Source organism: Pelodiscus sinensis, chromosome 1 (genome assembly GCF_052426305.1).
Source record: "Pelodiscus sinensis isolate ZL-2025 chromosome 1, ASM5242630v1, whole genome shotgun sequence".
NCBI classification, from domain to species: domain Eukaryota; kingdom Metazoa; phylum Chordata; order Testudines; family Trionychidae; genus Pelodiscus; species Pelodiscus sinensis.
Genome location: NC_143052.1, coordinates 250,711,765 through 250,725,982, shown reverse-complemented (window position 1 = coordinate 250,725,982; position 14,218 = coordinate 250,711,765). Strand labels below are relative to the sequence as shown.

At 45.9% G+C, this 14,218-nt stretch overlaps 1 protein-coding gene across 2 annotated transcripts in view; it reads right to left on the bottom strand.

Moving 5' to 3' along the window:
• METTL21C (methyltransferase 21C, AARS1 lysine) overlaps positions 1-14,218 on the bottom strand; it is an 85,734-nt gene that overhangs the window by 42,896 nt on the left and 28,620 nt on the right. The window contains exon 1 of one of the 2 annotated variants that reach the window (XM_075918741.2): positions 9,135-9,316. The exons of the other annotated variant lie outside the window; for it this stretch is intronic. The gene's annotated coding sequence lies outside the window, so the exon portion shown is untranslated. Of the gene's footprint in view, positions 1-9,134; positions 9,317-14,218 lie in introns of those variants that run through there. 2 annotated transcript variants of the gene reach the window in all.

Below are 14,218 nucleotides of genomic sequence, written 5' to 3'. Positions count from 1 at the left end.
TCTCGTTCCAGAGCCTTGCCCATTGCTGGTTTCCTTTTATTTGTCACTTAAAAGAAAAACAAATGAAAAAATAAAACAAATTCATTTTGAAGAGGAAAAAAATAGTTTGTTTGAGGGGCACTGTGCAAGAGAGATATTATATTTTTATCAGAAATAGTCTTAAATCTTCAAAAGTTCTCTTGGCAAAGGGTTATAGAGAATGCATGGTAGGAATCTGTAGAAATGCTATTTTCAGGGTTTAGTTTCCTGATTTTAGGTGTTTATTTTTGGTTAGAACAGTGTCTGCTTAAGAAATAATAATTTGTCACTTTATTTCAATTGTTTCAGGGGGTAGCTGAGTTAGTCTGTTACAGAAAAAAACAACAAATGGTCTGGTAACACTTTATAGACTAACAAAAGATGTAGATGGTATCATGAGCTTTCGTGGGCACAGCCCACTTCTTCAGATGTCCGGAGTTATGAGTAGGGGATATGATATCTATATTATATATAGTTATCATATATATCTATGGGTACGTCTAAACTACATGGCTCCGTCGATGGAGCCATGTACATTTGGTTTTTTGGCAAAGGCAAATGAAGCCGCGATTTAAATGATCGCGGCTTCATTTACATTTACATGGCTGCCACGCTGAGCTGACAAACAGCTGATCAGCTGTTTGTCAGCTCAGCACGTTAGTCTGGACACTCCCCTGCTGACATCAAAGCCCTTTGTCAGCAGCCCCGGTAAACCTCATCCCACGAGGAATAACGGGGCTGCTGACAAAAGGTTTTGATGTCGGCAGGGGAACGTCCAGACTAGTGCGCTGAGCCGACAAACAGCTGATCAGCTGTTTGTTGGCTCAGCGCGGCAGCCATGTAAATTTAAATGAAGCCGCGATCATTTAAATCGCGGCTTCATTTGCCTTTGCCTATCTGTCTAATCTACATGGCTCCATCGACGGAGCCATATAGTTTAGACACACCCTATATGATATCTATAAAGTGCTACCAGACCATTTGTTGTTTATTTCAAATTATTGCAAGATTTTGAGCTGAATCAGTTGTTGCATCAGCCCATGACAAAATTCACCTCAGCATAGTGATGCTGACAGCACTCACACAGTATCTGGCTACTCACTATTTCTGAAACCCAGAAAACTTCCTTACTCGTCTCATACGGCAGCTATGCATAAGCGGGAAGTGAACAACAACTTCATTTCCGTGTTTTTTCCATCCAGTTCACCCAGCAGAGCCAACAGAAAGTCAATGGCAGTTTAAAATCTCTTTAGAGGAACGCTTACCATTTTCCAGTTTTATGAGTGTGCAGCTGTAAAAAGTGATTATGAAGAAAAAAAAAGACCTCAATTCAGGGAGGTGCCCCTATTCAATAGAGCACTTAAGGACACTTTTACAGGTATCTATTAATGACCTCTGAAGTCAATGAGACTGAAGTGCTTCTGTTTATGCATAAGGCAGAATTCTCCAGCACAGTGATGGATTTAGCTCTCTTAAATTATTAGTTGCTTCTGTTTAAATCCCAAATCCCTATTTATTAGTAACCAAAAGCAATCACTAGTAATTTAAAAAACTGCAGCACATAGTTGCAGAGAAAAATAAACACAAACCACCGATAAACTTGCTATTTGTAGATGTCTACCTTTTTATTTAAACATCAGAGTATGCTTTTTTTTATCCCCCCAAGGAGATATCATATCACTTTCTTTATAGGAGAGAGAGGACTTGTTAAAGTTTACTAATCACTCTTCTTAACAGTAATAGATATCCCAGACCTCCTAACAGACTGTAAGTCAATCTTCAGGTTCAGTGCGAGTCAATTCCCTGAAAGAAAAATGACTTAAACAGTTTGCAACCAGCAACTTGGATTGCGCCCTTGATACTCTAATTAACAATCTGCTATTGGTTAGCATATATCCATATAAAAAGTATTATTATATATTTTCAAAGTGAGGACGGGTTTTTCCTTTCATTGCAGAAGACAAGTTAGAAAACAGAATGATGGCCTCAAACAGGAGGAAAGAGGATTAGAGTCTATCTGATCCAGAAAGAGGAAATTAACCTTTCAGCATATGGGGAAATAATGATCTAATCCATATTATAACACGGGATTAGGGATTGTTTAACAAGAAAAGTTCATGCAAATGTCACGCTGCTCCAGTCTCAGAATATGAATGTGTTAAGAGGCGTGTTTCAAGAAGAGTATTTGCATCAGTCATCCAGAAATTTGTTTACTCTAGCCTGAAATCTATGCCAAGTTATTACAAACATTTTTAGGATTTGTGTTATGCCATGCCAGCAAGGCTGCTTATGTTATGGGCATGTTTTCTGTTCTTTGATCTGTGCTACAGAAATTAAGGCAGTGGCAACACAGATGCCTTAGGAACAGAGAGATACACTGAGAGTTTCCAACTATTCTTAGCTTTCTGAAGGTGATATACCGTAAAATCTCAACTATAATGCGCACCTATGTATAATACGCACCTAGCTTTTAAACATGAGAATTCTGGCATAAACTGAGCTCCTATCTATAATGCACACCCTGACTTTGCCGTACTTTGTCTTGCTGTATTTTGGTTTGTCTTGTCTTGTCTTGTCTTTTTGTATTGCCAGGTAATCACGCATGAGTAAACAGTGTGCAGCGTTTCCATGCGCCAACAACTCATGGCATCCCAAAGAGAGATCTTACACATCTGCTGAAAAACTTAAAGTTGTTAGCTTTGCAGCGGCTTATGGCAACAGAGCTGCCAGCCGTGAATTTGATGGCATAGCAAAGTCTAACATTCGGCTTTGGAGACGGCAGAAAAAGCACCTGCAAGCGCTGCCTCGGATGAAGATGGCTGAGCGAGGTAAAAGTGCTGCATATCCTGAATTGGAGGCCATGCTGGTTGAATGGATTGCTGAGCATAGACAGCAAGGCGGTAGTGTTAGCATTGTGGAGGTTAGAATGAAGGCTTTGACCATTGCCAAAATGTGCGCTAACACAGCCGGGTTTAAAGCTTCACATGGCTGGGGCAATCGGTTCATGAATCGCCATAGCCTATCGGTCCAACACCGAACAACTATCACACAGAAACTACCCATGGACTCAGACACCAAGCTACTACAGTTCCAAAAGTTCATCATAAAACTACGCAAGCAGCACTGCTATGACCTTTCATTGATTGGTAATGCAGATCAGACACTATTAAATTTCGATAATCCCTACAACAGAACGCTTGAAGTGAAAGGTTCCAAGACCGTCTCCATTGCTACCACAGGCCATGAAACGTCTAGGTTTACTGTAATGCTTGCTTGCACGGCTGATGGAACAAAGCTGCCTCCTTATATTGTGTTCAAGCGCAAGACAATGCCAAAGAACGTTATATTCCCGAACACCGTTCATGTGCATATTCACCCTAAAGGCTGGATTGACGAAGCTTTAATGCTTAATTGGCTACAGACGGTTTGGGCGAAGCGGCTGGGTGGACTTATGAGAAAGTGATCTCTAATAGTTTTGGATGCATTTCGGTGTCATCATATGCCATCCATCCAGAAAAGGCTCCAGCAGGACAAAACAGACTTGGCAATTATTCCTGGTGGAATGACCAAAACATTGCAGCCTCTTGACGTGACAGTTAACAAGCCAATGAAAGATGCATTCTGCAGGAAATGGAACACATGGTTGTTGGAAGGTGAACATACCTTTACTGCAGGTGGACGTATGCGAACACCGACGCTGCAAGATGTTACCCAGTGGATAGCGGATGTCTGGGCTGAACTTGATCCCGCTATCATAAGGAAGGGGTTTCTGAAATGCAGAATCTCTAATGCTATGGATGGCAGCGAGGATGATGCCCTGTTGATGGATCCGAGCGATGATGAATCATCTGAGGGCGAATTACCGGTATGCGAAGATGACAATGATTTGTATTACCTGGATGAAGATGTCGAGGGCTATACCCTGGAAGACATTGCTCGTCTGTTCGAGGAAGATTCTAACAAACGCGAATTCGAGGGCTTCGAAGATGAGTAGAAGATCAATTAACATATACGGTATTTGCTTGTTTGCGCTGCAGTGCTGATTTCATTTGTTTAACTTACCTTTTTGAAATGGTGTATATAGTAGCTTGTCGATGCTAATAAAAATCAACTTAACCCCTGGTGTCCAGTGATTAATTAAGTGCCACAGAACCGCCAAATGAAAACTTTGAAAAAAACTCCTATGGATAATGCGCACAGACGTTAAAAAAACAGGGAAAAAAAGTGCGCACTATATTCGCAACTTTACGGTAAATGAAAACTGAGGCTCTTTTTAGCCTGTCATTCATTTACATGAATTCTAGAATGGAATTCTGTTTAAAGTATGAAATAAAATAAATTGGCATATGGTTAAAATTAGTGGGTCAAGGCTCACAGGAACTAGATTAAGCAAAATGCAGGACAATGTAGCACTTTAAAGACTAACAAGATGGTTTATTAGATGATGAGCTTTCGTGGGCCAGACCCAAATCATTTGATCTGAGGAAGTGGGTCTGGCCACGAAAGCTCATCATCTAATAAACCATCTTGTTAGTCTTTAAAGTGCTACATTGTCCTGCATTTTGCTTCAGCTACCCCAGACTAACACGGCTACATTTCTATCAGGAACTAGATTAGTATTAAAATTAGAGAAATAAATATGTCATATAAGTATTCATTCTTTGCATCACAAGTTTCCTGTGTGACTTTGGACAAGACACTTATCCTACCTGTGCTTCAATACCTAACTGTAAAATGGGTTAACAGAATTTCTCTGCATCTTAGCGGTGCTATGAGGATAAAAACATTAAAGATTGTGAAGCACTTAGGGCACGTCTACACAGCAAGGCTAAAGCTATGAAACTTGAACAATGTCATTTGCATATCTTAAGCCCAAATAGCTTATTTCAGCTTTTGGCGCTGTCTACACAGCACACTCTTCCTTTGACTTCCCTTACTCCTGGTAAATGAGAGTTACAGGAGTTGGAGTAAGAAGTCCTCCAGCTCAACATTATTTTGACATTATGTCAGAATAACTGCTTGCTGTGTTGGATGCGGACTATGTTATTTTGGAATAACATCAGTTATTCCAAAATAATACTGCTGTGTAGACGCACTCTTAGAGGCCAAGTGATGAAGAGTACCGTATTTTCCGGCGTATAGGGCGACTGGGTGTATAAGACGACCCCCTATCTTTTTAATTAAAAGATAGGGTTTCATCTTATACCCCAGCGCCCCTCCGCCTCCTTTGCTCCCGGTGTCCCTGGTCTGCTGGAGATGGTCCCCAGCAGACCAGAGGCACCGGGAGCAAAGCCGCCAGGAGCGCCTGGGCTGCCCCCCCCCCCCGCCGGAGCCCCTCCGCGGCTTTGAAAGCCTCGGGGGAAGCCGGCGGGGGGGCATCCCAGGCGCGCCTGGGCTGCGCCCCCGCCGGAGCCCCTCCGCGGCTTTGAAAGCCTCGGGGGAAGCCGGCGGGGGGGCATCCCAGGCGCGCATGGGCTGCCCCCCCGCCGGAGCCCCTCCGCGCCGCCGCGGAGGGGCTCCGGCGGGGGGGCAGCCCATGCGCGCCTGGGATGCCCCCCCGCCGGCTTCCCCCGAGGCTTTCAAAGCCGCGGAGGGGCTCCGGCGGGGGGGCAGCCCATGCGCGCCTGGGATGCCCCCCCGCCGGCTTCCCCCGAGGCTTTCAAAGCCGCGGAGGGGCTCCGGCGGGGGCGCAGCCCAGGCGCGCCTGGGATGCCCCGCCGCCGGCTTCCCCCGAGGCTTTCAAAGCCGCGGAGGGGCTCCGGCGGGGGGGCAGCCCATGCGCGCCTGGGATGCCCCGCCGCCGGCTTCCCCCGAGGCTTTCAAAGCCGTGGAGGGGCTCCGGCGGCGGGGCATCCGGTGTACAAGACGACCCCCGATTTTTGGGGGATGTTTTTTAACATCAGAGGTCGTCTTGTACGCCGGAATATACGGTACTATATAAAAATAATACAGTCAACTTCAAGTGCTGGGCAGGTATAAAAAAAGCTTAGGAAAAATAGAAAAGGGAAGGAGAAAAAAATCTATCATGTATATGTAAAGGCAACATGAAGAAGCATGCATGACAAACTTAAGAATCTGTATGACTTTGCTATTGTAACAACCATTCTTCCTTCTCTCTGTGTTCCACTGTTGTTTGTAGCTTAAAAATCAGTCTTTGATCCTGCAAACCCTAACTTTAAGGTTACATCTACACTGGCATAATTTTCCGGAAATGCTTTTAACGGAAAAGTTTTCCGTTAAAAGCATTTTCAGAAAAGCACGTCTAGATTGGCAGGATGCTTTTCCGCAAAAGCACTTTTTGCGGAAAAGCATCCGTGGCCAATCTAGACGCGCTTTTGCGCAAAAAAGCCCCGATCGCCAATTTCCCGGTGGGCCGTCGTCTGGTGGGTCGTCGTGTCTGCACGTCGTTACCCCTCACTTGGAGTGGCTCCGCATCTGCGCTGAATGCGGTACTCAGAGCCCAACCCACTGCTTGCGTTGCGTGCCAGATATGATGCAGGAGGCGAGTCTTGAGGGGCTCACAGGGGTGATGTTATGGGGTGGCCGTTCTCAACCCATTTCCCAGGCCTATTTTGATTGCCAGTACGCTCCTGCTCCCCTAGCCCTGCCTTCACCATCTGCCCATGGCATAGCCACCTCCAACAGCTTTACACCAGCAAACAGTCCCCCTACATGTTTGTGGGGGATCATTCCCCTCTGATTTAAGACCACTTTGTGCCACATAAACAGAGAAAAGCAGCCTTAGCAGACCAGACATTCTGGCCCTTAAGTGCTTGTAAGATCAGTAGCTAAATAACCATCAGACTTTACTGGGCTTCCTTCATGGGCTGTTGCTTTCAGTCATTGCCTCATATCTACAGTTTAGATGTAAGATCTCCAAGGCCAGGGCTGTGTCCATTTGGTCTGTAAAGCGCCTAGCACCCTCCGGCTGCTGTACAAATAACAATAATACAGGCAGTACCCAGGTTACGTACAAGATAAGGACTGTAGGTTTGTTCTTAAGTTGAATTTGTATGTAAGTCGGAACTGGCGTCCAGATTCAGCCGCTGTTGAAACTGACCAGCAGCGGCTGACTTGGGAACACCTGGGATAGAGCAGCTGGGGTGCTGCCGGGTTGGTCCCCGCAGCGCCGAGGTGCGGCGCTGCGGGGACCTACCCGACAGCACACCCGCTGCTCTGTCCCAGGCGTTCCCAAGTCAGCCGCAGTTGAAACTGATCAATGGCTGATTCCAGGAAGCCTGGGGCAGAGCAGCTCTGCCTTGGGCTTCCTGTAGTCAGCCGCTGATCAGTTTCAGCAGCGGCTGACTTGGGGATGCCTGGGGCAGAGCAGCTGGGGTGCTGCTGGGTTGGTCCAGTAGCGCCGCTCCTCGGCGCTGTGGGACCAACTCGGCAGCCCCCCAGCTGCTCTACCCCAGGCGTCGGCGAGAAAAGACTGGTCAGCTCGGGGGGGGGGCGCACTAGCTGCGCCCCCTCCCCCCAGCAGACCAGGGAGACGCGGAGTGGCTTTTCTCGCTGCGGAGGACGTGGGCGGTGGGACCACGGCGCATCTCGGCAGTCCCGCCACCCACATCCTCCGCGGCGAGAAAAGCCGCTCCGCGTCTCCCTGGTCTGCTGGGGGGAAGCGCCCCCCGTGCCACCGGAGGTGGCGACAGTGGGGGAGGCACCCCGCACTAGCAGGGCCCCCCCCCGGTTCGTAACTAGGGGTCCGATTTAAGTCGGACCCACGTAACCCGGGGACTGCCTGTACATGTGACTCATGCCTAAAAACCACTGACTGCTATGTGAAAGCCTGTACAGGCTACAAATCAGTATTTTATTGCACATGTAGCCCAAGGTCCAGTGTTTCAGCAGCAGCCCTGGGAACTACAAGTTGTGGACTACAAACTGCAGCATGTTGGGAGAATTTCCTGGTTCCTGCCAGGATGCGCTCTCTGCCCACAGTAGGGTCTCAGCAAGGACTGTGCTAGAAGCAGCACACAGGCTGCATGCTGAGAGAAGGGGCTGCTGAACTGTTTTCCTCTTCTATGTTTTTTACAGAATAAAGCCTGTTCCTGTGATTTATCAGAGTGGGTCTGGTCTGAGGTGCACTCACACATACACAACGCAGAGTGCACCAAGCAGCCTCAGGCCTAGCACCCCCCACAGTAGTGTAAGAAGTCACAAGCTTCCCCTATGCTGAATAACCTCACACTGGGCTAGCCAACAGGAGGGGTTACACACAGAACACTGGCTTAGCAATTGAGGCTCTTCAATCATGTTACAATAAATCACTAATGAAAATAAGCCTCACCTCACAGAAATTCACCTCTGCAGCTGTTAGCCTGTGGAAGCTTTCCAGACCTCCTCGGCTCCATGGCTCGGTAAAGTAACAACGAAATCCTCCTGCCCCCTAGCCTTTGTAGCTGTTTAACAATGAATTAGACATTCCTCACAACCCTATTTTTCAAAGGTGATATCTCCAATGTCACCCACATTTCTTGGGGTCTAGAGAATGAGTGGGAACTCCATCAAATGTACTCATGGAATTCTATGCATCTATATAAGCAATTAAATGGCAAAGTTACAGAAAACTTCCCACAAAGCTTCACAGAGGCTTTTATTCCCTTTAAAGACTGCTCTTTAAGCAAGGCACAAATGTGCAAATATATAGGTTTCAATATGAACAATTTGTGCCATTGGCAATAATTGATATTTGTTCACACAAACATCATAATTAAACATGCAACTGTAAGGGCCAAATGTCTATTTTGAGAAGCTTTTCTGTTTGCAGTCACCTGCTGATCATATATAATATAGACTCAATGATATTTCACTTCTGCCATTCTGTAAATTACTTCTAGCAGTTTTCCCCCTTTCATTTAATCAACGGTCCCTTTAATGCAGAAGTGAAATAGTAGCTGGAGTGAGTAAGCTGAGACCAAAAGGTTAATTACTGCCAAAATATCATTCACCATCCCGTAGGTATCCTCATTCGTGTTTCACACGGGGCAGTAGTTTCTCAAATCCACATGCTTTTGAAATGCAGCAGAACCCTCTCATGATAACATTTTGTTCCCCACAACCCTCAGAAAACTTTACAAAAAGGTGAGTTCTATTATCACGGGAGGAGGCCCTACCTGGCACACTACCCTCTCTTCTTCACTCCAGCAATCCTGGCTTTTTCACCCCTTAAAATTGCAGGAGAATACTGGGGGTTATCGCTGTGGCTGGAAGGCAAGATGTTTACTCCTCATTGCAAACAGCTTCAGCAAACTTAACCTGGCTGCTGTCTGATCCCCTGAGAGCAGCTGCTACAAGACTATGATCCTTACCCCTCCCCCAACAGATATGGGCAACTTCTCCCAGACAGAGCAGAAGAGGCGAGGGAGGTGCTAAATCTTTGAATTATTTTGAATTGATTAGCATCATGGGATCCATTTATGCTAGAGTGAAAGCTTTTCCCCCTCTCAGTTTATTGTGAAGCTTACTATTAGAGAAATTAGTATTGAAGGGTAATGAAGCAATTCAAGAATTTTTCTCCATTTCACTCAAAACTAGAGTTTTATCACAATGCAGTTCATTATGGCCATGAGCCAGCAAAGCACTTGAGCACGTTATCTTCAAGCATTTGAGTAATACTTGCATGCTTAAAGTTAAGCACATGCTTGAATGCTTTTACTAAATCAGGGCCCAAAGAGGTAAGCTTCTCTGGATCTGGTAAGCAATCCCTAACATGTTAATGGAGCAAGGTAAACAATGATTAGAAGTGGGGACTGTTGAGAGTATTTTTCATATTTGTAATAATGATTAGTCTTTTTTAAAGAACCCGATAGTATTTATCTCTATTATAAAGTGCATCTCCTTCAAAATCCACAACCAATCATTTTGGTTATATTCTAGAATGTCTCACTCTTCCTCTGTGTCTTCTCCTGGCTGCCACTTTTACAAAGGCCTTATGGCTTTATTATCTGGAAGAGATGTTGGGGGGAGGGTGACAGCTCTGTTCCCCAGCACAATGCATTTGTTCAGGAGGGGCACATATCACAACCCTGGTATTCCATAATCTGTGTATACAGGTGCCTAACAGACAAATTTTAGCTGTATGGATCCAAGATATGTGTGTATAATTTTTAAACTTAGAACATCTTAGATTTAAAATACACACAGGCTGGCTACGTCTAGACTGGCATGATTTTCCGCAAATGCTTTTAACGGAAAAGTTTTCAGTTAAAAGCATTTGCGGAAAAGAGCGTCTAGATTGGCACGGACGCTTTTCCACAAAAAGTGCCCAAACGGGAGCAGCATAGTATTTCTGCAAGAAGCACTGATTTCAGACAGTAGGAAGTCAGTGTTCTTGTGGAAATTCAAGCGGCCAGTGTAGCTGCTTTTGCGGAAAAACTTGCCAGCTGTCTACACTGGCCGCTTGAATTTCCGCAAGAACACTGACTTCCTACTGTCTGAAATCAGCGCTTCTTGCAGAAATACTATGCTGCTCCCGTTCGGGCAAAAGTCCTTTTGCGCAAAAGGGCCCATGTAGACAGCTCAGATTTGTTTTGCGCAAAAAAGCCCCGATTGCAAAAATGGCGATCGGGGCTTTTTTGCGGAAAAGCGCATCTAGATTGGCATGGACGTTTTTCCGCAAAAAGTGCTTTTGCGGAAAAGCGTCCGTGCCAATCTAGACGCTCTTTTCCGCAAATGCTTTTAACAGAAAACTTTTCCATTAAAAGCATTTCCGGAAAATCATGCCAGTCTAGACATAGTCACAGAGTTTTAGGAATACTGCTGAGTGTTGCTAATCTTAACACATTTAGCCTCCCCCCACCTCTCCAAAAAAAAACCCATCCGTATACTCAAAATCTGTGCCTAGACTCTGGTAGCTCTTGGAAATACTCTTAAGTTTAGATATCTGACACCGTGAAGATTTGAAGGTATAAAATACTGAACAACAAATTTTTGATTCTCCACACCTACAAGAAAAGGGAAGTTTGTCTGGCTTATTTCCTCTAACAGAAAATGAAACCAGGAGTAATTTGCAGTACTGCTACAGCCCTCGCTATGGTTAATAGAGAAGGTGCCAGAATTTGGTTGTATGATGGCTGTCACAGTGTCACAGGTGACAGTGAGAGTGTTAATATGAATGCTGCAATGAAAGAAGCAAATGAGCTTTACAACTAGAGAAGAGGTTGATGATGACTCTCCTATTCCCGGGTCACCTTACTTGGCTTCCTATGTCAACATTAGAGTGTAGAACTGAAATTACAGTATCTAGGTTTAAACCTTTTGTAAATATAAATGTAACCCCCCAAATTAAAGCTGTGTGTGTGGGGGGGTAGGGATGGAGATGGGCTGTTAAGCTTTACAAACCTAACATCATGAAATTCACAACTTTACTCAGTTACCTCCCTCTCACCATCTAGTTTACTGAGGTTTGACTTTTTGCACTGCAGAGCCAGCAGAGCTATTAGACAGTGAACTGGGTTCTTTCCTAGTGCTCATTTACTTCTTTTCATTGCAGCATTTTTCTGGCCTAAATGAGTTAACAGAATTGTTACATACGTATCGGTGTCTGGCAGTTATGTTATCTAAAGGTGCACAGAAGACTACAACTCAAGGGATTGTAAGATACACCTTTAACAACCCCCAGATGAGTCAGCTGAGTTATTGGTGAGGATGCATCAGCCAGAAAGAACTCAGCTTGACTTTCAGATCCCATGCTCAGTTTGCAGATGGAATAAACAGAAAAAGGTCCAACCCACCTAGGCTGAGGAGCTTATTCAACCATTGATCTTGATTTTCAATTAGTCCTGAATACTGGGGAAGTTCCAAAAGATTGGAAGAAAGCTAATCAATGCCAATATTTTAAAAGAGTAAATAGGATGACACAGGAATTATAGGTCTGTCCGTCTGACACATATTCCAGGCAAAACAATGAAGCAGCTGAGAGGGAACTCAGTTAATAAAGAATTAAAAGAGGGTATTATAATTAATGCCAATCAACATGGGTTTTTTAAAATAGATCCTGTCAAACTAACTTGATAACTTTTTTATGACCTTACAAGTCTGGTTGATAGAGGTGACAGTGTAAATCAGGCCTGCCAACAGGTAAGGGAATGGCAAAGGGGGCAATTCAAAGGAGCCCAGAGCATCCAGCCACCACTACTGCTGCTACAGCACTGGCCAACCCCCAGACCCCTTTGAATTGCCTCTCGTGTGCCAGAGTGCCACTCTGCCACTCCACGTGGCTCTGAGGATTGTGTGGGGAGCATGCCACGGTCTCGGCATCACTGAAGGCTAACTGCCATGGCCCTACTCCTTTTGCCCTTAGCCCCACCCTTTTCAGGGGAGCAGAGCCACTCCCACACACACTTTACTCAGCTGGCACGAACCCCTCCTGCTCTCACGCTCCTGCGGGGTGGGCTGGACACAGAGGGAAGCCACATGAGCCACACAACTGGATTCCATTCCCCTCCTGCTTGCAGGATCATGTCCTGGCAGGTCTTTTACCATGTCAGCCACTAAACTGCATGGGTACGTCTAAACTACATGGCTCCGTCGACGGAGCCATGTAGATTTGTTTTTTTGGCAAAGGCAAATGAAGCCGCGATTTAAATGATTGCGGCTTCATTTAAATTTACATGGCTGCCGCGCTGATTAGCTGTTTGTCGGCTCAGCGCGCTAGTCTGGACACTCCCCTGCCGACATCAAAGCCCTTTGTTGGCAGCCCCGGAAAACCTCATCCCACGAGGAATAACGGGGCTGCCGACAAAGGGCTTTGATGTCGGCAGGGGAGCATCCAGACTAGCGCGCTGAGCCGACAAACAGCTGATCAGCTGCTTGTCGGCTCAGCGTGGCAGCCATGTAAATTTAAATGAAGCCGCGATCATTTAAATCGCTGCTTCATTTGCCTTTGCCTATCTGTCTAATCTACATGGCTCCATCAACGGAGCCATGTAGTTTAGACACACCCCATGAGTCCAGATGTTCCTTTGAGAACTCTGTTGTGTATCTACTGTACAGTGGCCGCTTTAAAGCATAACTTTGGCCTTGCACAGAACACATCTCCATTGTCTTTAGGGAGTCCTTCCCTGTGTGATAACTGATCAGGTTTTAGGTGCCACAATGTCTCTCTCGTAATGTGTGCCCTTGTAACTTTTAATTACTGCAGAAACAGTGAGGAGCTTGCTGTGCACTCCCCTGACTCTAGCAGGTGTCCAGCTTGCATAAATCCAAAGGCGAAAATGGACAAGGGAAGACATGTTCAAGGAGCATCTGGCATTGGGCACTGTCAGCAGACAGAGTACAAGGCTAGATGGACCTCTGGTCTGACCCAGTTTGGCCATTCTTATGTTCTTATGAGCAAATGCAATCTGCCCACTTAGACACGGAGAGCATAACTGAGTGGAGGAATATGCTACAGGAGGAGCTGTGAATGGAGCATCATGAAAGGCTAGCATGCAGGAAACTGCACGTGAAACACCAGGAGACTGTCTCGTTGTCCCTGACATCTGTGATGGAGCATATGGTAGCTTTCCAAGATGCATATCTGGACAGGATCCACTCCCCACCCTTTGCAGACCCTCTTTCTCTCCTCACCCAGTTCCATAGCCTCCTCCCCCAGAGGCCCTAGCACATAGTGGGAGGGGAACTCAAAGGCAGTCTCACACTCATTCTCCAAGGCATCAAAAGACAAATGTCTGCCCTCACATTTCTGATTCCCTCCCCCCCCGACCATGAGGCTCCCATGAACTCCTTTTTCCATCCCTGCTGTGTTCCCTAAATAAACAACAGTCTTCCCAGCATAAATGGACAGGCATGTGCTGGTTCTGCTTGTGGTAGCATGCTAAAAATAAGTGTGTGTCCACAGTGAATGGGTGGCAGCTCAGGTTAGCGGCCCAAGTACATACACTGGGAACATGGGGGTCGGGCAGGACTGCACTTGAGCTAGTCCAAATTACTTCCCATGCTGTGGCAGCCATGCTGGCAGCACCCTCCGAGCTGTTGTGTAGAACATGCCCTAAGAAGTTATAAATGTAAGCACCAAATTTCACTTAGGTTTTGTCTACATTAGGAAAATGCATGAGAAGCACTCCTCTAGTAGTGCCACCAATGCAGACAGGGAATGGACACTTTTACCACCATTGTAGCAGGATTAGTGTCTGCATTATAGCTTCTATCATTTGTAGCTGCAGTGGGACTACCACTGCAGTAGAATGATTACAAA